General features: G+C 42.7%; 1 protein-coding gene across 8 annotated transcripts in view; it reads right to left on the reverse strand.

Annotated features, from left to right (window-relative positions):
• LOC140713762 (cadherin-18) overlaps window positions 1-25,978 on the reverse strand; it is a 638,248-nt gene that overhangs the window by 137,475 nt on the left and 474,795 nt on the right. The window lies entirely within an intron of this gene.

Here is a 25,978-nt window from a genome sequence, read left to right on the forward strand (position 1 = left end):
TCCCTGTAGAAAGAGAACAAAAAAGAGAGAAGAAAAAAGAAAGAAAGAAAGAATGCCTGGCTATTGGAAGATTCCCAGATGCTTCACGGAGTTCACAATAGCTTTATTATATATATTTATTTCTTTCCCCAGATGACCAATAATTTTATCTTTGGAGCACCTATATATTTAATCCTATCGTTTGTAAATAAGGGCGCCAAATTTTCAGAAATATTTCATATTTATCTCCTAAATTATAAGTAATTTTTTCAAGTGGAATGCAGCTAAAAATTTCATTCTTCCTACAATCTATACTTAAGTATGAATCTGATTTCCAAGTAACTGCAATAGCTTTTTTGGCTACTGCCAATGCAATTTTTATGAATTCTTTCTGATATTTATTCAGTTTGGATTTCGGTTTTATCCCTTCAATATCGCCTAGTAAAAATAATGTTGGATTATGTGGAAGTTGTGTTCCAATAATTTGTTCCAATAAAATTCTTAAATTTGTCCAAAAAGGTTGAATTTTAAAACAAGACCAAGTAGAGTGTAAAAAAGTACCAATTTCTTGATTACATCAGAAACATTGATCAGATAAATTTGGGTTTAATTTATTTATTTTTTGTGGTGTAATATATAATTGATGTAAAAAATAATATTGCACTAATCTTAACCGGACGTTTGTTGTATTTGACATACTGTCAAGACATAGTCTTGACCAACTTGTTTCTTCAATTTTAATATTCAAATCAGTTTCCCATTTTTGTCTTGACTTATGAATTCCTTGTTTAATTGCCTGTCTTTGAATCAAACTATACATACAAGAAATAATATTTTTAATTTTTCCTTTTTGAATTAAAGTTTCTATTTCATTAGGTTTCAGCAATAACATTGTTTGACCCAATTTATTTCTTAAATAAGCCCTTAATTGGAAATAACAAAAAAGAGTGTTGTTTGATATTTTGTATTTATTCTTTAATTGATCAAATGACATTAATATACCTCCTTCAAAACAATCTCCTATATATCTAATCCCTTTTTGAAATCAATTGTATAAAAGTTGGTTATCCATTGTAAAAGGAATAAGTTTATTTTGAATTAAAGGTCTCTTTGCTAATTAAGATTTCTTTATCTCATTATCAACATTTATCTTATCCCATAAATCAGTCAAATGTTTTAATATAGGAGATTCTTTCTTTACCCGTATCCATTTAGATTCCCACTTATATATAAAATCTTCTGGTATATTTTCTCCTATTTTATCTAATTCTATTCTAACCCATGCCGGTTTATCTTCATCAAAAAAAAGATGCAATAAATCTAAGTTGATTTGCTTTATAATAATTCTTAAAGTTTGGAAGTTGTAACCCTCCTAGGTCAAATTTCCATGTTAAGGCATTTTATTGTTGTCCCATCTCCACACTCAGTACTATTGAAACCTTGTAAACATTGGCTGAAATGCTAATTTAAATAACTTTTAAAGAAGAATTCTGCTGCAGGGAATGCAAGCAGGCCTCAGGAATTTGGGAGCCATCACTTCTATACAATTTATTCTATAGAACAGAGTAATGCTTCAAATCCATTTGAGTTACATAAAAAAGTTTAAAATGCATAGTATTGAGAACTCTGTTATTGAGGTGTTTAGTTAAAGAAGATTCAGAGTGTGTGTGTATTTCTTTACACAGCAAGTTGTTGACACATAGACCAAACTACCTAGTTGAATAGCTGAGAGTAGAACCTTAGAAACTCTTAAATCTACACTCAATAGTTATTGCAACACACTATTTGAACAGGAATTTGACAGGCTTTGTTCGGCCAAGTGGCCTGTTCTTGTCAAAAAATGTTCAAATGTTCTAACGTTACAAAAGTGGTGTACTGAAAACACTCGTCAAATCTTGAAGTGGATGGACTACAGCAGCAGAAGACTAGAAACATTCTGTCAGTAGCTACTTTATTAAGCACAGAAAGTACTTAATAAAGTGGCCTCTGAGAATACACTTGTTTATTTATTTCAAAAATCACACTTTAGAAATTGTTCTCTTTGATTTCAACTGATTGAAATTACTTTTGTTTTAATGTCCTGATAAAAACCTGTTGTTAAATATCGGTCTCATATTAATTTGACATTGAAATTTTTTGCAAGGAAATTATTTAATTTCTAGATAAGAGAGTTTAGAATTCAGGTGGTAACATACCAATTGCCCTTTAGAAGTTCTGCTTGCTATATAGTTCTGTAGTGCAGTTAATTCAGCTGAATAATGGATATGGCTGTTGCAGTCTGCCTATGTGATAACATCCATTTAGTGCAGTCAATTAAGAGTATTTTTACTCTATGGCCTAGAACAGTGAAAGGGTCATCTTTACTCTTGCTTTAATGAAGGTTAGCAGAGATATGGGTGTCTGTAGAATACATTCTATGAACTCTACATTGTGCTAATATTCTGGTACTTTCAGTGGTGAATATGGTTATTTTCAGATCAATATGTCTATTTTTGAATGTCCTAGAGGTTCTGAAACATTTTCTTTCCATCCATCAACCAACGGCTGCAGTCACAGTATCCACTCTTTTTGTCTAGGCATTTTTCTTAAAGTTGTCTCTCTGAATCAGAATCAAATTTAATATCACAGGCATATGTCATAAAATAGGCTGTTGTTTTGAGTATATACACACATATATGTGAAGCTTTACATCAAATTTGGGGCCTTCCAATGCTTTCTCAATTATATGTAAGGCTCTCAGTACCAGTAACAATGGTGTTAACTGTTCAGGCTAACAAAATGGCTTCTCTGTATTTTATAACGAAATGGCTTCTCTGTATTTTATAACGAAATGGCTTCTCTGTATTTTATAACGAAATGGCTTCTCTGTAATGCTGTAATGGGACTCTGTGTCTCGTATGTTTGAGTTATGGTTCTGATAAGGGGAAGAATAGCCAATGGAGAATTGTTATGCTATCTTGTCTGTGTAAGCTGAGCGCGAGTTTGCGGTCTTTATCAGGAGGAGAGTAGGAGGACGGACGTGTGTGGAGCAGGCAGCGGTTCCAGAGCGATTGATACTGGACATTGGAGGTTCGGATGGTGGCCGAAGGCTCGGAAGGTCGTTGTGGAAGGAACCGGAGGTGTGAGTTCCAACGTATTAAAATATGTGCACAAACTGATAAACTGATTATTACTTTGGCGCCTTTAGGTTAACTGTTTCTACTAACCCATCACTAAGAAATCACTATAAAGTTGCAATTATTTACTGGCCTTTGGGTATTGTCTGGTATTTGTATTGTGAGCGTGTACTGGGGGGGGGGGGATTACACCGTATTTACACCAACGTATTGCCCTATTGGCGGGGCGACGGCGGTTCACCCTAGGCGAACGGGGGTCAACTGGGGGCATGGAGGCTACATATGCATTTCACAAAGTCCACAACTTTACAAAGGTCCCCCCCACCCCAGCCACCACCACATAACGCCATGTCAAAGATGATGAGATATAGGAGCAGAAGTTGGGCATTCCGCCCATTGAGTCTGGTCCATCGTTCAATCATGGCTGACTTTTTTTTTTCAACCCCATTCCCCTGCTTTCTACCCTCAACTCTTTCCACGTCCACTTTATCCAGTTCTTTCAGAATTTGGTAGATTTCAATGCGACCTCTGCAATGTTGACATTAAAGTTAACAGTTTGTAAATATATCTGACACTTACAAAGGCATTTGAAACACCTCTAAAATAATAAAAAATAATATATTTAAAAAAGTAATGATGAGTCCTGTTGAAGGGTCTCTTCAACAGAAGGCCAGGGATGTCAGACTTCAGATTCAGGCCAACATGAATACAGAGGTGTGTGGGGAGCACAAAAAACAACATTTTGTGGCTAGCCATGTTCATCAAAATGATGCCCATCATCTCTGAGATCCCCCTGTGCTTCTCCTATTTCCTTTTCTACGTAGCCCGAAAGAAAATGAATTCATTCCTAAGGAAAGAGAATTGCACAGACAATAATGCAAATTGTTGGTTTCATTTCTCTTGTGAAATACATTGAAAGTTCAAGGTTCACAGTAAATTTATTATCAAAGTCACCATATACAACCCTGAGATGCATTTTCTTGTGGGCATAGTCATTCAATCCATAATAGAGTAACAACCATAATGGGATCAATGAAAGACTGCACTAACTTGGGTGTACAACCAATGTGCAAAGGAGAACAAACTGCAAATACAAAAGAAATAGCAATAATAAATATAAAAACAAGCAATTAATATCAAGAACATGAGATGAAATGTCATTGAAAAAGTGATCCCACAGGTTGTGGGAACATTTCCATGATGGAGCAAATGAAGTTATTTCCTTTGCTTCAAGAGCCTGATGGCTGAGGGTTAATAACTGTTCCTGAACCCAATGGCTTGAGTTTTGAGTCATCTTTGCTTTCTTCTTCATGGCAGCAGTGAGAAAAGAGCATGAACTGAGTGGTGGGGGGTCCCTGATGCTGCTTTCCTGCAACAATGATTGGTGTAGATTTGCTCAGTGGTGGGGAGTGCTTTGCCCATGATGCACTGGGCCATTTGCTCTATTACTTCTAGGCTTTCCGTTCAAGGGTATTGGTTTTTCTACACCAGAATGTGATGCAGCCAGTCTATATACTCACCACTACACATCTATAGAAGTTTGTCTAACTTTCAGATGTCATGCCAAATATTTGCAAACTTTTAAGAAAAGGGAGACACTGCCATGTTTTTTTTTGCGACTGCACTTACGGCTGGATCCAGGACAGATCCTCTGAGATGAGAAATGAGAAGATCCTCAGCAACCAAGGAATTTAAAGTTGCTGACCATCTCCACTCTGATCCTCTGATGAGGACTGGCTCGTGGACCTCTGGTTTCCTCCTCTTGAAGTCAAAAAAACAACTCCTTGGTCTTGCTGACATTGGGTAAGAAGTTGTTGTGGCACCACTCAGCCAGACTTTCAATCTCCTTCCAATATACTAATTCATCAGCACCTTTAATTCAGCCTATGACAGTGGTGCCATCAGTAAACTTGAATATGGCATTGGAGCTGCACTTAGCCACACTGTTATTACTGTAAAGTGAGTAGAGCACTCAGTCTCGTGGTGCGTCTGTGATGATGGAGATTGTGGAGGAGATGCTGTTGCCTATCCGAATTGACTGGGGTCTGCGAGTGAGGAAATCGAGGATCCAATTGAAAAAGGTGGTATTGAGGCAAAGCTTTGAAGCTTATTTATTAGTTCTGAGGAGATGATGGTATTGAATGCTGAACACACATTTGAAGTAATCATACTTTGTTTGCAGTTACCTGTATTGGCTAGAGTCCAATTGCCTAGAGTATCTTATTTAAAGCACAATTGAGTTTATTATAGAGCTTGCAGTAGAATGCACTGTTGTGTCATACAGAAGGAATGGGTTGTGACTGGTACAGGAGCACAGCAGTATCACTACACTGAGTAACCATATAACCATATAACCATATAACAATCACAGCACGGAAACAGGCCATTCCGGCCCTCCTAGTCCGTGCCGAACTCTTAATCTCACCTAGTCCCACCTACCCGCACTCAGCCCATAACCCTCCACTCCTTTCCTATGTCACAATGTCTCAATGTCACCAAGACCAAGGAGATGGTGGTGGACTTTAGGAGATCTAGGCCTCATATGGAGCCAGTGATCATTAATGGAGAATGTGTGGAGCAGGTTAAGACCTACAAGTATCTGGGAGTACAGTTGGACGAGAAGCTAGACTGGACTGCCAACACAGATGCCTTGTGCAGGAAGGCACAGAGTCGACTGTACTTCCTTAGAAGGTTGGCGTCATTCAATGTCTGCAGTGAGATGCTGAAGATGTTCTATAGGTCAGTTGTTGAGAGCGCCCTCTTCTTTGTGGTGGCGTGTTGGGGAGGAAGCATTAAGAAGAAGGACGCCTCACGTCTTAATAAGCTGATAAGGAAGGCGGGCTCTGTCGTGGGCAAAGTACTGGAGAGTTTAACATCGGTAGCTGAGCGAAGGGCGCTGAGTAGGCTACGGTCAATTATGGAAAACCCTGAACATCCTCTACATAGCACCATCCAGAGACAGAGAAGCAGTTTCAGCGACAGGTTACTGTCGATGCAATGCTCCTCAGACAGGATGAAGAGGTCAATACTCCCCAATGCCATTAGGCTTTACAATTCAACTGCCAGGACTTAAGAACTTTTTTTTTAAAGCTATTATTAATGCTTTTTGAGTTAGTGATTTAGATGCATATCATATTATTACTGAGTTAAGTATTGTATGTAATGAGTTTTTGCTACAACAAGTGTATGGGACATTGGAAAAAATGTTGAATTTCCCCATGGGGATGAATAAAGTATCTATCTATCTATCTATCTATCTATCATATACCTATCCAATTTTACCTTAAATGACACAACTGAACTGGCCTCTACTACTTCTACAGGAAGCTCATTCCACACAGCTATCACTCTCTGAGTAAAGAAATACCCCCTCGTGTTTCCCTTGAACTTTTGCCCCCTAACTCTCAAATCATGTCCTCTCGTTAAGTAAGTGATTACTTGTTCGAAATGAGGTTAAAATACTACCATTTGAAATGTTATTGGTTATTTGCTTATTGTTATGTACACTTATTGTTATTTTATCTTTATTAAAACCTTCCTTTTGTCTTACTGGATATTGAAAACCAACTCAGCTAAGAATTGGTTGCAAGAATGAACTACAATATTTTGAAATTCCAGGCCCTTATCTCTTACTGTATGTCAAGCAAGGACGTGCGTGAGCTTACACATGTGTTCGCTGGTCCTTCCATATTATAAGGGACTGCAGTGACATATAAAAGAGGCCTTGCATAACAACACACACAAAATGCTGGAGAAATGCAGCATGTCAGGCAACATCTATCGAGGGGAATAAACAGGCAATGTTTTGGGCTGAGAAATAGGCAGAGAGGTCTGAATGATGACTGGGCTGCAAACATCAAAATGCTGACGATCTGCCTCCTGCCAAGTTTTGATGGAAAGCTAAGCTGGAGAAAGAACTTGATCATACACACAAAATGCTGGAGGAACTCAACAAGTCAAGCAGCATCTATGGAGGAAATAAACAGTCAATGTTTTGGGCTGAGACCCTTCATCAGAACTACATCTCCTATCAAAGTTGCCATTAAAGTTCACTGTTTTCCTTAAAAATAACCCGACGTTCAAATATTCTAAACTATTAAAATTGAAGCAAATATTTTTAATAATTAAAATAATTATTCAGTAATTATTACAATGAAGTTTTTAAAATTATGTTCTTCCTTCACTCCTAATCTACATGACCTGAACACGATTGGTATTTTGCCTTCTATGATTGATTGGAATTTGGAATATTGGAAATCTGATGAGGAAGTGGGGGCAGGTGCACTTACAGTACTTGAATCGTTAGTGCATTAAAAGCTACTGACCAAGTACAGGTAAATGAGGTTAGTATAGGTAAGTACAAACAGGGTCAAGAGCAGAGGTCCAAAGGGTTTGTTTCTGTGTGGTACAACCTCATGACTCTCACGGTTCTATGTCTGGTCAGGCTGTGGCAAGGTCTAAGAGCCAATTCCCCAGCATACTGCTGGTGCTGTTCCAGCAAGACTGAGGCTACACACTACAGAGATTAATGTTGGATTTGATTTATTTTGTATGACTGTATACAGGTAGTCCCATTCACTTCAATCAGCACATTTCATTCCAGTGTATGTAAGGTCTTAGGAGACAACGGTGTCATGGGAAAGAACAGCAGTGGAGTAGAACATTATTGTGGTGCTCTGTGGTACACGGCATTCTCCAATGAAAGCTTAAAATTCTTGCAGGGATCCATGTTTATGGCTGAGTTGTTTCTTCTTAAGTATTTCTTCATGGAATGAGAAAGTTGCCTTCATCCATCCTTAATTCCGCTCTCAATAGAGCGGCTTGCCCGGCCATTTCAGAGTGCTATTTTAGAGAGCTGCGAAGAGTCAATGCCATTGCAGTGAAGTGATGTACAGGTCAAACCAGGTGATTATGGCAGTCCTTATGGAAGTTTGGCATGTAAAGCAATAGGGTATTTTTACAGCCACCATCACAAATGCTATGTACCACAGATTTGCTTAAAAGATGCAAATGGATTCACTCTCTGGATTTATGGCCAATAATTTAACTGCTAAATTTCCTCAGATATCGTTGATTAAGGTTCACAATTTCGTATGACATTCTTCAGCTTGGAAGCTAGGATCAGCCATGGCAACTAGCTGACAAGTGCAATGTGCAGAACAGAATAAATAATTTACACTTGAAAGCACATCATCTAACAACAGATCCCCAGTTTAACCTGCCACACATGCTGGAGTTAGCAATGCTTTGTCCCTTAGGGTGCCTGTTTTACCTGTGTCTTGTTGTTTAATGTTATTTATATTCTCAATGAATGACAAGGTGATGGATGATTTAAACAACCACCTGCCAATGTTCAAGCTCTCTGTGCAAAAATCTAGTAGATTATATTGTCCTTGTAATTGTTGAACCTGCTCTAAACGGTCATTGTTTCAAAGATACTTATTAAGCCCTTCTCTCATACAAAATCCTTACTACATTTCAGAACATTTCTCACGACCGGTAGCAGCTAGAAGAATGGGGAAATCGTCCCCTGGAAGTTAACCTTCATGTCACATGCCATTCTAACTTGGAAATAGATCGCCATTCTTTCCTTCTTGCTCAGATCAAAATCCGGGGACTTATTCCCTAAAACCATTGTGGTTATACCCATACCACAAGGACTGCCACCGTCACAAAAGGCAGCCTACCACCACCTTCTCAAAGGCAACTAAGATGAGCAATTAAATACTAAGCTAACTCTGAGAACCCCACTTCCCTTGAAGGACACCACACCAACAGAACAAATGTTCTTCAACCTTATCTACACTAAGTAAATATTAAAACTTTATGTTGGTAGGGTTGCTCGCTGAGCCTAGAGGTTAGGTCACAAATGTTTGATCACCAGTCAAGGTGCTGGTGATTTCACTGCTTACTTCACTTCTTTTACACTTGTTTTTCATCTTAAATGCACTTCTAGAACTGTTAGAGCTTGCGATTTACAGTTTGGGCAGCCATTGAGAGATCCAGTGCTTTGCTGTCTCCAAGAAGATTCCAGTAAGAGAGTGCGAGCTCAAACACCCTCAGGGCAAAGAAACTTAGAGACGGGGCTCAAATGATGTTTCTCTGGTTAATCACCTATTGAAGCTTTGAGGAAGATTGAAACATGGAGGCAAATGTAGAAGGTGAGCAAGGGTTCAGTGCTAACAGCCTGCATTTTGATCACTGCTGGAATCCCTCTGCTGCTGGAGAAGGAGTCTATGTGATGGCCTTTTGCTGTGTGGCAGCTCACTGTGCCCGAAGGGTCGGCCTCTGCGTTCGAGTGGTGACTCTCTCTTTCGGTGATGCCGATGAAATTAGTTTTTGGGTGTTTTTGATTTACTTTTTAGCTGGGTCAGCACAACACTGTGGGAGAAGGACCTGTTCCAATGCTGTACTGTTCAATGTTCTACGTATCATCATTCCTTCACTGTGCAGGAACTCCTTGGGGTATACATACAACTCAAGAACTGCAGCAATCAAGAAGGTGAGGTGTTTCTTTGTTTATAATTTTGTTAAAGTTCACAGTGAACTAATGACTTCAATGCCATTTCAAAACGTGATATGTTTGTGAAGGGCCTTTGTAAACGCTCAAGTAACAAACAACCCACTGGAAGAAGGGTCTATTCCACACAAAATGCTGAAGGACTTCAGCAGACCAGGTAGCATCCATGGAAAAAAGTGCAGTCGACATCTCAGGCCAAAACCCTTCGGCAGGACTGGAGAAAAAAGCTGAGGAGTAGATTTAAAATGCGGAGGAAGGGGAGAAAGAAAGACCAGATGATAGGTGAAACCTGGAGGGGGAAGGTTGAAGTAAGGACCTGGAAATCTGATTGGTGAAAGAGACAGAAGGCTGCGGAAGAAAAAAAAAGGGGGGAGGAGCACTAGAGGGAGGCAATGGATGGGCAAGGAGATGAGGTGAGAGAGGGAAAAGTGGATGGGAAATGGTGAGGGGGCGATGGGGGCATTACCGAAAGTTTGAGAAATCGATGTTCATGCCATCAGGTTGGAGGTTACCCAAATAGGATATAACGTGGTGTTCCTCTAACCTAACGACAGTGAAGGAGGCTATGGATGGACGTATTGGAATGGGAATGGGAAGTGGAATTAAAATGGGTGGCCACTGAGAGATCCCACTTGTTCTAGCGGAAGGAGTGTAGATGCTTGGTGAAGCGGCCTCCCAATTTATGTCGGGTCTCACTGACATACAGGACATCACACCGGGAGCACTGAACACAGTAAATGACCCCAACAGACTCACAGGTGGTGTTGCCCCACCTGGAAGGACTGTTTGGGGCCCTGAATGGTAGTGAGGGAGTAGGTGCAGGGGTAAGTGTGCCACTTCTTCCACTTGTGCCAGGAGGTAGATCAGTGAGAAGGGACAATGGACAAGAGAGTCACATAGAAAGCGATCTCTGTGGAAAGCATAAAGTGAGAGGGAGAGAAAGATGTGCTTGGTGGTGGGATCCTGTTGGAGGTGGCGGACATTGCAGAGAATTACGTGCTGGAATTATGTCTTTTTTTTCCCTCCAGTTCTGCTGAAGCATTTGGCCCAAAACATCGACTGTACTTTTTTCCAAAGATGCAGCCTGTCCTGCTGAGTTCCTTCAGCAGATTGTTTCTGGATACAGTTTCCAACATCTTCAGTCTCATGTGTCAATAAAAATGTTAATTTTTTTATATATAATCCTCTCACTGGGTCTCGTACACCAAATTAGCTCATTAGCTAACTCTGCTAACAGCTACGTGACTCAATGGTGGGAAGGCCACCTTTCTAAGCAACATACATCTAGGATCTGTATGATTTGGGTTTAAACCAAGCAGGAACATTGGAATTAATGAAACTTTGATATGAGCAACTGCTGTGTAAATACTACCCATACATAGTAATAAGTAGCCCAGAAATGACAGATTACATATCAGCCTAAAGTTATAAAAAAAGTATATTAACCAATTTTCAACTTTATCAAACAGTTAACAGAGAAAGAAAAATAAAAATAAAAGGGCCCATTACAGTTAAACCAGTCTAGATGTACACATAAACATTGGAGCTCATCTCTGTAGTAGGTGGGAGTATTGCTTAATTCACTGTGCTGAACTCCCATCACCAACCACAGGCAGAACTTCCCTTCTTGGAAAAGACCATCTCATGAAGCACTCCTTCTAAAAGGATGTTCCCTTTAGATAGGATACTCCAGGCATCTTCTCTCCACACCTACTGCTAAAAAGCCCCAAACCAGATGACTGTCCTTCAGAAATCCCTTCCCACCCTGCTCTCTAGAACCTTCTCACTCATCCCACAATCCTGATTGGCTGACACAACATTCCTAAATTGGGCGACATTGATCCTTAACTTTAGTCAAAACCAAAACCTCTTACCAGCAGGTCACACCGCTTTTACAGAAACTGCTATAATAAAATACCTCAGAGCGTAGCAGTAGAAACCTTAACCACAGCACTACATTTAATTTTCTGTAAAATGCAAAACAACAAAGCTACCAGTCCTCTGAATTACAGATCATTAACATATCACACATTATAATTCCAAAAGTCTAGTGTGAAATTATTGTTGAGGAGCTACATAAGGGCTAAAGCAGGCTTCAACTACTTCAGTGATTAGTACTCAACCAATTCATCTATTATTAAGTTACAACAATTCAAGTACATTCACCACGACTAACAATATTTCTATCATTTTTTTTTACTTTTAGTAGTTTAATAAACATTTATCAACATTTGATGATGAATACAAAAAGGAAGAAAAAAATATACACTCAAAGGCCACTATATTTGAAATACCTGTACTCCTGCTCATTAATGCAAATATCTCATCAGCCATACATAAGACAGCAATTCAACACATAAAAGCATGCAGACATGGTCAAGAGGTTCAGTTGTTATTCAGACTAAACATCAGAATGGGGAGGAAAAGTGACCTAAGTGACTTTGACCATGGAATGATTGTTGGTGATTTGAGTATTTCAGCAACAGCTGACCCCCTGGGATTTTCACACACTATAGTCTCTTGGGTTTACAGAGAATGGTGCAAAAAAAAGCAAACAAAGGAAATCCAATGAATGGCAGTTCAGTGGGTGAAAATGCCTTGTTAACTAGTGAGTTCAGAGGAGATTGGCCAGACTGGTTTAAGTTGACAGAAAGGTGTCAGTAACTCAGATAAACACACGTTACAACAGTGGTACGGAGAAGAGCATCTCTGAACCAACAATACACTGAAACTTGGATGGTCGCAACAGAAGATCACACTGGGTCCCACTCCCATACCTAATCAAGTGGCCACTGGGTGTACATATTGAGAATACAGAAACAGAAAGTGTTTTCTTTTCAAGTTTTCTCCTTTCTTCTCTTATTTTTTACCGAAGTAGCTCTCAGCCAAACAAATGCTGCTGTCTTTCACTGCAGCTTTCCAAAATCTGCATTATTTTATTTTCATAAACTCTTATAATGTTTGAGTCAATGATGTTTTTTTTAAACAGAAGGCACCTTTTAAGCAGAACTTATATTGAAGGGGAGACCAACTTACAAAATAGTAACAATGAAATTGTTCAATAATTCAATTGTTGTGTAGGAAAATTATTATGAGAGAAGGGTGGTGGAAATGAATGATCACATAGACTGACAGTGAAATAAAGGAAGAGACATAAGATCTTGAACAGGTTCAAGAAGGCTTGTCTTGGACATAGAAGACAGAGGTTGTGGTGGAGGGATGTTATTCTGATTAGAGGTCTATGCGCAGTATGTAAGGACCAGTGCTGAGACCTCTGTTGGCTATAATATACAACAGTGGCCCCCAACCTCCGGGGACCACTCTGATCACCTCTGATCTGGGCCGAAATTTACGTGCCAGGTGGCACCTGATTAATTAGTGTTATGCCGTTGGCCCCCTCCTTTGTGAAAATCGCAAGAACTCTAGTTAAGGGGGGTCAACTGACCCAAGAGAGAGAGACGTGCGGAAGACCACGTTCTCCCAAGAAGCAGAATAACGGTGACTTTGACTATTGTCTCATGGAGACCACGTGAAAAGCCCTCGGGCAAAGTGGGCTGGTTGAGAGAAAGATCGCATTACCTGCAACTTGATTGATACCTGCGATCCCGTGAAGAAGTATAAAGGCGGGTCTGAGGGGAGGACCCTCAGATGCACCTCAGATGCACCCAGCAGACGCACCCAGGAGACACGAGATCGATTCCCGTGGGAGCGGGACGCCATTTTGAAGGAAGCCACGTACGCTAGATTCCGACTTTGAATCTGTGGCTAAAACCAACGAAAGACTGCTTTTAAAAATAACAACGGGGAAGTCTGCTCCCCTGATTCCAAGGATTTGCTCTGCCAAGACGACGGGCAAGTGTGCATCTTTTCTAAATTATAAAGGAAAAAGCCTGCAAACTTCTGAGTGACTCTTAAGACTTCCGTTGGACTCAGTATTACCCCCTAGACAACTGTAGAGCTTATTTCTGATTGATTATGGTTACACCGGTGTTTTAGATTGAGTTTTGACGATCTGAATGTTTTGTATTAACCATACGTTTGTGCCCTTGTTGAATAAAACGTTTGAAAATAGTAGCATCCGACTCAGCTGATCCATCTATCTTTGCTGGTAAGTTACCTGGTTACGGGGTTTTCGTAACAAGTGGGGTTCTCGTCCCGGATTTGAAACCAAACGGGAGGGTCAGTGAATCGGGCTGTAAGTCCAAACTTAAATCTGGTTACGCAGGTAGCCAGACGGGAAACCAGCAAAGATGGATGTGTCGGAATTTAGGAGAAACCCGACGGTAGAGGCGCTAGGGAAGGCTACAAAATCAGACTTAGTAAGTTTGGCGCAGGCATTAGACCTCACAGCGGTGAAGCCAGCAATGAAAAAGCAGGAAGTGCGAAGGGTCATACAACAGCATTACGTTGGGAAGAAGGTGTTTGCAGCTGAGGATTTGGAAAATATTCCCGAAAGGAGATTAGTGAGTGGGACAAATCAGGCAGAGTTGGAGAAAGCGAGGCTGGAACATGAGTTTAAAATAAAGCAGCTAGAAGTAGAAGCAGCTGAGAAGGCTGCAGAGAGAGAAGCCGAGAGAGCTGAGAGGGAAAAAGAAGCCGAGAGAGCCGCAAAGGAAAGGGCTGTGGAAAGAGAGCATGTGTTCAAACTAAAGCAGCTAGAAGCAGAAGCAGAAGAGAAAGAGAAACAAAGGAACCATGAATTGGAGCTGGACAGGCGAAAGCAAGAGCGAAGAACTCAAGGGGAAGAGAGAGAGGAGGGGTTTGATATTAGTCGGGCATTGAGGTTGGTCCCCCCGTTCGAGGAGACGGATGTTGATAGTTATTTCTTGCTTTTTGAAAAGGTGGCAGGGAATCAGCAGTGGCCCAGAGAGCAATGGGTGGCGTTGTTACAAAGTGTGTTACGAGGAAAAGCACAGCGGGTATATACCGCGCTGCCCCCGGAAAGGGACGGAAATTATGCTCAAGTAAAGGAGGCCATTCTCCGAGGTTACGAGTTAGTACCTGAGGCGTATAGACAAAGGTTCCGAAACTTAAAAAGAGGGTGGAATCAAACGTATACCGAGCTAGCCCATGAGAAGGGTGTGCTCTTGGACCGTTGGTGCACAGCTGAAAAGGTGGCCGAGAACTATGGGCGTCTCAGGGAGTTAGTTTTGATTGAGGAATTTAAAGGTTGCGTTCCGGAAGAGATCCGAATGTATTTAAATGAGAGGACGAATCAGTCCATCTCAGAGATGGCTAGGGTCGCAGATGAATATGCCCTAACCCACAAGACAAAGTTTTCCTCGCCAAAAAGTTACCCGAGAGACCATCGGAATGGTAGGGAAAGTCCGCCGGCTAAGGGAGAAACTCCGCCGGGAGCTAGCACAAAAAGTGAGGATAACAGACAGGAAACCTGGAGATCTCCTGGTTTAAACTGTTTTAATTGTGGAAAGGTGGGACATATTGCATCAAAATGCACTGCTCCGAGGAAGGAGTCGGAACGAGGGAAAGCAGCTATTTCCATAGGCTGTGTTGCGTCGATCCGAAAATCGACAAGCAGGCCCCAGACAGATGGAATACAGGAGGGGCGGGAGACATTTAGGTCCGAAGGAACTGTGGCTTTGAAGGAAGGGGACCCCCCAATTCCCGTACTAATTTGGAGAGACACGGGGGCGGAACTATCGTTAATTAGCCGTAATGTGTTAAAATTCGGCCCTCGCACGGGGGAGGTAGCCCTTAGAGGTATCGGGAACCGAACCGAGGTCGTGCCTTTGCATAGGGTCTTTCTAGATTGTGAGTTGGTGTTGGGACCAGTAGATCTGGGGGTCCTGCCGGAATTGCCAGGAGAAGGAGTGGACGTCCTTCTGGGTAACGACCTAGCGGGTGGGAAGATGGGTGCCGCCGTGAAGCTGACCACCCAGCCCGTGAGAGTTGAAGACCCTCAGAAAAAAAATTCTATCCCGCATGTGCGGTCACTCGCAGCATGTCGAAAAGGGCCGCTGAGACCGAGAGCGGGTGGAATCTGGCCAGTTTTGATTTGGCTGAAACTTTTTTACCGACTCTGTACCAACGAGAGTCCGAGGAAAGGAAAACGGAGAGTAGGGAGGAACGAGTGGGAAATCGGGAAGAGGTAGACCGGTCCTTAGCCAGAAGAGAGTTTGTACGGGAACAGAATGGTGACGAGGAGCTGGTAGCCTTGAGAGAGTCGGTTCTCTCCGAGACTGAACTGGAGGCAGAGCCAGAGGGTTATTATCTCCAGGAGGGGGTGTTGATGAGGAAGTGGAGACCCCCTGCGGTGCAGGCCGATGAGGACTGGGCGGTGCTACATCAGATAGTAGTCCCGAAAGTATATCGGGACGACATTCTTGACTTAGCCCATAAGGGACCTTTAGGCGGGCATTTAGGAATAAAGAAGACCGTGGAGCGGGTTCAGAGAGAATTCTATTGGCCCAATCTGAGAAAAGATGTTACTGAGTATTGTAAAAGATGTCATACCTGCCAGGTGGTGGGTAAGCCGAATCAAGTTATCCCTAAGGCCCCCCTCCGACCTATCCCCGCATGTGAGGAGCCTTTCTCCCGAGTCATTGTGGATTTTGTGGGACCCTTACCTAAAACTGCGAGTGGGCGGCAGTATATCATGACCCTGATGTGTGCCGCTACACGATTTCCCGAGGCCGTGCCTCTGGGTAGTATTAGGACCTCTGCGGTGGTGAAGGCCCTTATCAAATTCTTTACCACCGTGGGGCTACCCAAGGAGATACAATCAGACCAGGGAAGTACATTCACGTCGAGCGCATTTCGGCAGATGATGACCCAGCTCGGGGTGAAGCAGATTATGGCCTCTGCGTACCACCCGGAGTCACAGGGAGCGTTGGAAAGGTTCCACGCTACCCTAAAGACCATGCTTAAAGCTTATTGCCAGGAGAACGTTCGAGACTGGGATGAGGCTTTACCCCTTTTGTTATTTGCCGTACGAGATACAGTGCAGTGCTCCCTGGGGTTCAGTCCGTTCGAGCTGGTTTTCGGTCACAGGCCCAGGGGACCCCTAACCCTACTGAAAGAAAAATGGTCTAACCCGACCGCCCAAGTCAGTGTGGTCGACTATGTGCTGAAATTCCGGGAAAGGCTGCGTCAAGTATGCGCCTTGGCAAACGAAAACCTTAAAGCCTCTCAGGAAAAAATGGGTCAGTGGTATAACAAGAGAGCGAGAGAACGAGAGTTTCACGTGGGCGACCGGGTCCTGGTCCTATTCCCGGTAGCTACTCACCCCCTGGGGGCGAGGTTTCAAGGACCATATACAGTGCGTAAGAAAATAGACTCGCTGAATTACGTGATTGAAACCCCCGACCGACGAAAGCCGACCCAGTTAGTTCACGTGAACATGATAAAAGGGTATCACGAACCCACCCCCACGGTGGTAAGCGCGGCCATGAAAGCCGATGAGGTAGGGGGGGATGGTAAGGAGGAACCAGAACGGTTCGACAGGATAGGTATAGTCCCTGCCAGATTAGAGAACTCTGTCGTATTGGCGAATCTTGCGGGTAAAGTTGGCCACTTAAAGCCTGAACAGCGGGAGCAGGTAATACAGCTCGTTAACCGGCATGCAGACTTATGCCCAGATGTTCCCCGAAGGTGTAATGGGACGCAACATGATGTGATAGCTACCTCAACCCAACCTATTAAACAAGCCCCTTATCGGATGAATCTTGAAAAGAGCCAGCTGGTAGAGAAGGAGATTGAACATATGCTAGCTGCTGGGATAATCCGCGAATCCTCTTCCGCGTGGGCTTCTCCTTGCGTGGTTGTCCCAAAGCCGGACGGGACCATAAGATTCTGTACCGATTATCGGAAGGTCAACGCGGTTACCCAGACCGATGCTTACCCTCTTCCCCGGGTGGATGATTGCATTGATCAACTGGGGAAGGCAAGGTACATCACAAAAATTGACTTGCTAAAGGGGTACTGGTGCGTTCCTTTAACGGACAGGGCTCGAGAGATTTCAGCCTTTGTCACCCCGTCTGGGTTGTACGAGTACAACGTTATGCCGTTTGGGATGAAAAATGCCCCAGGGACATTTCAGCGGATGATAGACGCTGTGATAAAGGGGTTAACCCACACCAAGGCTTATCTTGACGATGTGGTAGTTTGGAATGACACCTGGGAGGAGCATCTGGGGGCTGTAGAAAGTTTGTTTACCTGAATGTCGGCAGCCCACCTTACTGTAAACCTCGCCAAGAGTGAGTTTGGTCATGCCACGATCACCTATCTGGGGTATGTGGTGGGAGACGGGCAGTTGGCCCCTGTGCAGGCGAAGGTCCGGGCTATTTCCGAGGTCCCGGTACCCTCCAATAAAAGGGCCCTGAGGAGGTTTCTGGGCATGGTGGGATACTATCGGAAATTCTGTAAAAATTTTGCGGACATTGCGCTCCCCCTTACAAAATTACTGCAGAAGGAGGAAAAATTTGAGTGGGGTCATTCTTGTCAGAATGCCTTTGAAAAGTTAAAAGCCGTATTGTGCCATGACCCGGTGTTAAAAGCGCCCAATCTGTTAACCCCCTTCTCCTTGGCCACGGACGCCAGCAATGAGGCGGCAGGAGCAGTCCTATTGCAGCAAGCGGGGGATGGAGTGGAGCACCCGGTAGCATATTTCTCTCGGAAGTTCAATAGACACCAGAGGAATTACTCTACTGTGGAAAAGGAATTGTTAGCGCTTGTGTTAGCGATACAACATTTCGAAGTGTACATTTGTCCGGCGCAAAGACCCCTAGTGGTCTATACCGATCACAACCCGCTGGTATTCTTGAACAATATGAAAAATAAAAACAGAAGGTTATTAAGCTGGAGTCTGATGCTACAAGAATTTGATATTAAGATCCAGCACATAAAGGGGAGTGATAATGTGCCAGCGGATTGTTTATCCAGGTGCTGAATTAAGTATACGATGTATGGCACGGTAGGGTAAGGTATTAAAGAAAAGGGGCACTGTACTTGTTACCTGTTTAGATACTGACTTGAATGTATAACAGTAGTACTCTGTGAAGAGAAAAGCTTGTGTAGTATGTAGATTCAAAAAGAAAGAGAGAGAAAAAAATCCGGTGTCAACCTGTTTTTAACCGCTGGTTAAAAACCCATTATGGGGGGAGGTGTTATGCCGTTGGCCCCCTCCTTTGTGAAAATCGCAAGAACTCTAGTTAAGGGGGGTCAACTGACCCAAGAGAGAGAGACGTGCGGAAGACCACGTTCTCCCAAGAAGCAGAATAACGGTGACTTTGACTATTGTCTCATGGAGACCACGTGAAAAGCCCTCGGGCAAAGTGGGCTGGTTGAGAGAAAGATCGCATTACCTGCAACTTGATTGATACCTGCGATCCCGTGAAGAAGTATAAAGGCGGGTCTGAGGGGAGGACCCTCAGATGCACCTCAGATGCACCCAGCAGACGCACCCAGGAGACACGAGATCGATTCCCGTGGGAGCGGGACGCCATTTTGAAGGAAGCCACGTACGCTAGATTCCGACTTTGAATCTGTGGCTAAAACCAACGAAAGACTGCTTTTAAAAATAACAACGGGGAAGTCTGCTCCCCTGATTCCAAGGATTTGCTCTGCCAAGACGACGGGCAAGTGTGCATCTTTTCTAAATTATAAAGGAAAAAGCCTGCAAACTTCTGAGTGACTCTTAAGACTTCCGTTGGACTCAGTATTACCCCCTAGACAACTGTAGAGCTTATTTCTGATTGATTATGGTTACACCGGTGTTTTAGATTGAGTTTTGACGATCTGAATGTTTTGTATTAACCATACGTTTGTGCCCTTGTTGAATAAAACGTTTGAAAATAGTAGCATCCGACTCAGCTGATCCATCTATCTTTGCTGGTAAGTTACCTGGTTACGGGGTTTTCGTAACATTAGCTTGTTTATTTTGGCTTTTTTTCTTAAAGATGTGCTCTCTGTGTTCTGGCTACCACAGCACCCCTGCATACTTCGCAGCCACCCGGTATCAATCTGCGGGCCAGAGGTTGGAGACCACTGATATATAAATGACTTTGACAAAAATGTAGGCAAGATCAATAAAAAGTTTACAGATGACATATTATAATGTTCTGTTCCTTCTGAAGTACTCTTGCAGTCATATAGATCTTTGGTTAGACTACATTTGAGTGCTGTATATAGTTCTAGTTGCAGTATTATTGGAAGGATGTGGAGCACTAGGAAAGAGAAAATCTTCACAAATTGTTGCCTGATCTAGAGAATACTAGCTAAAAGGTAAGTCTGACAGATTGGAATTGTTTGCTTTGGAACATCAGAAGCTGAGGGGACAGAAGTATACAAAATTACGTGAGGCATAGATAAAATAGTCTTTTTTTCACCAGAGTGGATGTGTCTTTAAGGTGATATATAAGGCAAGTTATTTTATAAAGTGAGTAATAGGTGCCTGGAATGGACTGCTGGGGGAAGTAGTGAAAGCAGGCATGATAGCAAGACTTAAGAGACTTAAGACTTAAGATAGGAACATGGCCAGGCAGGGATATAGTCTATATGCAGATAGGTGGGTTTAGCTTGGACTAAGTGATGGTTGGCACCAACTTCACAGGCCAAATGGCCTATTCTTTACTGTGCCATTCTGCATTCCATGTAAATAGCTGGAGTTTAGAGCATGAGAACTGTGATCATGAACTACACTTATGTTAATGTCTTGGATTACTTCTCTCTGTGTTGGGAAATAATAATGAAGTACATTATCAACAAGACAATAAGTACTTCAGAACAAATGTATTTGGCTAGAAATGAAAAATACCCATTTGGTCCATAAAGTTCAAGCCAGTAATTAAGGGTTGGCCGGCCAAATTAGCCAAATAGTCTCACTATTTCTTCATTACAATATTATTAGCAGAAGCTTATGACCTTGTGTGGACCATTGCCAAATACAGGTTTACTAAAGGAGTTAAATGCAAATAGAACAAGAATAGTGAAAGAATGACATTGAAGCTATGATCCAGCACACTAAGGCATTAACATTTACAATGCCTTGTAGAATTTCAGAGAGAACATGAAAACAGTTGGAAGCCACTGGCATTTTCAAAACCAGTACATTAAAGTCATTGCAATAAGTGCCTGCTTTTCAGAGTCAGGAATGATCCCTGTTCTTTTTTAAAATTCAAATATCATCTCTCCTGATTTGCATCACATTTAAATTAAGGGACCCATTCTATCTGAAGAATAAAAAAGTACAGTATTGTTAGGGATGCCTGCAACCAAACTAATAATACCTCTGCTCCATCCACCAAAAGCAGAACTTCTCAGTGGCAGAAATTTTAATTCTGATTCTAATTCCCATTCTCATTCTGATATGTCAATCCTTGGCCTCCTCTTACACCCACAGGTTGGAAGAATAACACTTTATATTCCATCTGGGTAGCCTCCAGCCTGATGGCTTGAATATTGATTTCTCCTTCCAGCAACAAAAAAAAAATCACTCCCCTCCCCTCTTCTATTCCATACTCTGGCCTCCTACCACATCTCACCTGCCGATCGCCTCCTTCTGGGTCCCCCCTTCCTTCCATTTCTCCTATGGTCCACTCTCCTCTCTTTTTAGATTCCTTCCTCTTCTAGTCTTTGTATTTCCTACCCACATGCCTTCATATATCACCTTCTAGCTATCTTCTTTCTTCTTCCCCCAACCTTTTTACTCTGGTATCTTCTCCCTTTCTTTTCCAGTCCTGAAGAAGGGTCTCGACCCCAAAACATCAGCTGTGTATTAATTCCCCCTGAATTTGGTGTATTTTGCTTTGGATTCTCAGCATCTGCAGACTTTCTCATGTTTATACTACAGTCTTTTGTAGAAGAAAACTCCTAAAATGTGTGTTTGTAACAATCACTTTCATCAGTTTGGTATTTTTCAGAATTATTCAGTCTTGCTTTCAGTTTATTTGATATTATAGAGTCCAGTAAGTATTTTAACTGGAACCTAGTGGCAGAAGTTCTATCTCCTTTGTTCTAGGATGTGAGGAACAAAAAAATGAGCCCAGCAGAAGAAAAGATTCTCGGTTCAGGTTTCCTTGAGTTCCCACCTCTCTCGCTGAAAAGGATCTGACCACATTGAAGTATACAAAAGTCACAGAAAGCAAACAGATCAAGGTGCATATCTTTTCCCATTTTAATGATGATACGATGTCAACAGATTTTCTGACTATAATTTCTATCTATCAGTGCATAACAGTCAGCTACAAATCATAGATACAAGATTACCTCACAAATGTGAAGTGAGAAAATTCTCAGTAGTGGGATAGTAATGGGAATTAGCACCAAGGAATTATTCGTACATAAATGACAGTAGTTAAGACTTTTGCAATGCAATATACTCTGCTTCTAAAGTTCGTCTGGAGAGTAGTCAATAGATTTCAATATCAGAAAGGGAGTATAATGCACAGCTACTAGTATAAGTTTTATATTATTTTTAAGTATATAAAGGGTAAAAGAGAGTTGAGGGTAAATATAGGACCAATAAAAAATTATGCTGGAGGTACTATAATGAGAGCTGCAGAGATGGCAGAGGAACTGAATGTGTATTTTGCATCAGTCTTCACAGTGGAAGACATCTGCAGTATACCGGACACTCAAGAATGTCAGGGAAGTGAAGTATGTGCAGTGAAAATTATGACTGAGAAGGTGCTCAGGAAGCTTAATGGTCTGAGGGTGGATAAGTCTCCTGGGCCTGATTGAATGCACTCTCAGTTTCTGAAGGAAGGAGCTGGAGAGTTTGAGGAGGCATTAACAATGATCTTTCAAGAATTGATAGATTCTGGCATTGTACCGGATGACTGGAATATTGCAAACGTTATTCCACTATTTACTCCACTGGGATGCAGTAGAAAGGAAACTATTGACCTGTTAGCCTGACATCAGTGGTGGGAAGTTGTTGGAATCAATCATTAGGGATGAGATTACGGAATACCTGGATGCACATGACAAGACAGGCCAAAGCCAGCATGTTTTCCTGAAAGAAAATCCTGCCTGACGAACCTACTGCAATGTTTTGAGGAAATTACAAGCAGGGTAGACAAAGGAGATGCAATAAATGTGGTTAACTTGGATTTTCAGAAGGCCTTTGACATGGTGCCACACATGAGGCTGCTTAGCAAGGTAAGAGCCCATGGAATTACAAGGCAGCTACTAGTGTGGGTAGAGCTAATCGGCAGAGAACAGAGAGTGCGACTAAAGGGATCCTATTCTGGCTGGCTGCCGGTTACCAGTGGAGTTCTACTGGGGTCGGTGTTGGGACTGCTGCTTTTTGCGATGCATGCCAATGATTTGGACTATGGGATTAATGGATTTGTGGCTAAATCTGCTGATGATACAAAGATAGATGGAGGGGCGGGTAGTGTTGAGGAAACAGAGAGCCTGCAGAGAGACTTAGATAACTTAGGGGAATGGGCAAAGAAGTGGCAAATGAAATACAATGTTGGAAAGTGTATGGTCATGCACTCTGGTGGAATAAATAAACCTGCAGACTATTATTTAGATGGGGAGAGAATTCAAAATGCAGAGATGCAAAGGGACTTCAGAGTCCTTGCACAGGATACCTTAAAGGTTCACCTCCAGGTCGGTGGTGAAGAAGGCGAATGCAATGTTGGCTTTCATTTCTAGAGGTATAGAATATAAGAACAGGGATATGATGTTGAGGCTCTATAAGGCACTCGTGAGACCACACTTGGAGTACTGTGTGCAGTTTTGGGCTCCTTATTTTAGAAAAGATATACTGACATTGGAGAGGGTTCAGAGAAGATTCACGAGAATTATTCCAGGAATGAAAGGGTTACCATGTGAGGAACGTCTGGCAGCTCTTGGGCTGTATTCCCTGAAGTTCGGGAGAACGGGGGAACATAGAGATGTTCCAAATGTTAAAAGGTCTGAACAGATTAGATATGGCAAAGATATTTCCCATGGTAGGGGAAGTCTAGAACACGACGGCATGAATTCAGGTTTGAAGAGCATCCATTTAGTACAGAGATGCGGAGAAATTACTTTAGTCAGAGGGTGGTAAATCTGGAATTTATTGCCACGAGTGGCTGTGCAGGCCAAGTCACTGGGTACATTTAAAGCAGAGATAGATAGGTTCTTGATTAGCCAGGGCATCAAAGGGTATGGGGAGAAGGCAGGGGAGTGAGGATAACTGGAAGAATTGGATCAGCCCATAATTGAATGGTGGAGCAGACTCAATGGGCCAAATGGCCTACTTCTGCTCCTACATCTTATGGTCTTACTATCAATCAGGGATCCTCCTAGTGAGCTGAATTTCATATCTCTGCTGAATTCTCAACCATTTGTAAGTGTGAAAAGGGAAACCCATGGGCTATCTGTCAGGATCATGGTATTCAAGGTCTTCAAATGAAATTTTACAGTTCTTTAACCATAGGATTTATTATGGATGGGGTATCTGTCTTATGGAGGATGTTTGTGTGAGACCCCTGCTGCTATTGCACACTATACTGTATATGCCATCCTATTCTGGAGTTCATGCATTATGAGCTTATGAGGAGACTGGTGCTTTCCACAAACATGGTCCAGATGCTCAGTGCAAGAGGTTAGGAATGGAGTGGAATTCCTGCTTTATGGAGACATGTTTGCCCGTATTTTTCTTCATTGTATTTGCAAGTGCATGAGACCTGAAAACTGCATATGTAAATAGAAACAAGAGGAGAGTGCACAGCATTCTGCATGCCAATTCTGTTCTTACCATAGACCAAGAGCAGCATCAAAAGTAATATGAAAATCAGTGCAAAGAAATTCATCTAAAAACTGGGAAGACATTGCACCTGGAAGTAATCTATTCACGGGGAGCTGTGATCGACCTCTGCTCTGCCACAGAGAACATGCAGCAGCTGTGAAAGGAGAGACCGAACAACTAGAAAAAAACCCAGCCACTAACCATAAAAAACCATCGAAAGCACATCTTTCCCTCCCCCCCCCCCCTTCTGCTTTCCACAGGGATTGCTCCCTACGCGACTCCCTTGTCCACTTGGCCCCCCCATCCCTTCCCACTGATCTCCCTCCTGGCACTTATCCTTGTAAACGGAACAAGTGCTACACCTGCCCTTACACTTCCTCCCTCACCACCATTCAGAGCCCCAGACAGTCCTTCCAGGTGAGGCGACACTTCACCTGTGAGTCGGCTGGTGTGGTATACTGCGTCCGGTGCTCCCGGTGTGGCCTTTTATATATTGGTGAGACCCGACGCAGATTGGGAGACCGTTTCGCTGAACACCTACACTCTGTCCACCACAGAAAGTAGGATCTCCCAGTGGCCACACATTTTAATTCCTCATTCCATTCCCATTCTGATATGTCTATCCATGGCCTCCTCTGTGGTCAAAATGAATCCAAACTCAGGTTGGAGGAACAACACCTTATATACCGGCTGGGTAGCCTCCAACCTGATGGCATGAATATTGACTTCTCTAAATTCCATTAATGCCCCTCCTCCCCTTCTTACCTCATCCCTGATATATTTAGTTTTTTTCCACCCTCCTTTTTTTCTCTCCCTCTGTCCATCACTCTGCCTGTTCTCCATCTCCCTCTGGTGCTCCCCTCCCCCTTTATTTCTCCCTAGGCCTCCCGTCCCATGATCCTTTCCCTTCTCCTGCTCTGTATCTCTTTTGCCAATCACCTTTCCGGCTCTCAGCTTCACCCCACCCCCTCTGGTCTTCTTCTATCATTTTGCATTTCCCCCTCCCCCTCCTACTTTCAAATCTCTTACTATCTTTCCTTTCAGTTAGTCCTGACGAAGGGTCTCAGCCCAAGACGTCAACACTGTTTCTCCCTATAGATGCTGCCTGGTCTGCTGCGTTCCACCAGCATTTTGTGTGTGTTGCACTAACCATAGTCACCATTTACTCTTAGAAACATAGAAAACCTACAGCACAATACAGGCCCATCGGCCCACAAAGTTGTGCTGAACATGTCCTTACCTTAGAACTACCTAGGCTTACCCATGGCCCTCTATTTTTCTAAGCTCCATGTATCCATTCAGGAGTCTCTTAAAAGACCCTATCGTTTCCGCCTCCACCACCACCGCTGGCAGCCCATTCCACACACTCACCACTTCTGCGTAAAAACCTAACCACTGACATCGCCTCTGTACCTACTTCCAAGCACCTTAAAACTATGCCCTCTCATGCTAGCCATTTCAGCCCTGGGGAAAAGCCTCTGACTATCCACATGATCAATGCCTCTCATTATCTTGTACACTTCTATCACGTCACCTCTCATCCTTTGTCGCTCCAAGGAGAAAACGCCGAGTTCACTCAACCTATTATCATAAGGCATGCTCCCCAATCCAGGCAACATCCTTGTAAATCTCCTCTGCACCCTTTCTATGGTTTCCACA

The sequence above is a fragment of the Hemitrygon akajei genome, chromosome 20 (assembly GCF_048418815.1).
Source record: "Hemitrygon akajei chromosome 20, sHemAka1.3, whole genome shotgun sequence".
NCBI lineage: Eukaryota > Metazoa > Chordata > Chondrichthyes > Myliobatiformes > Dasyatidae > Hemitrygon > Hemitrygon akajei.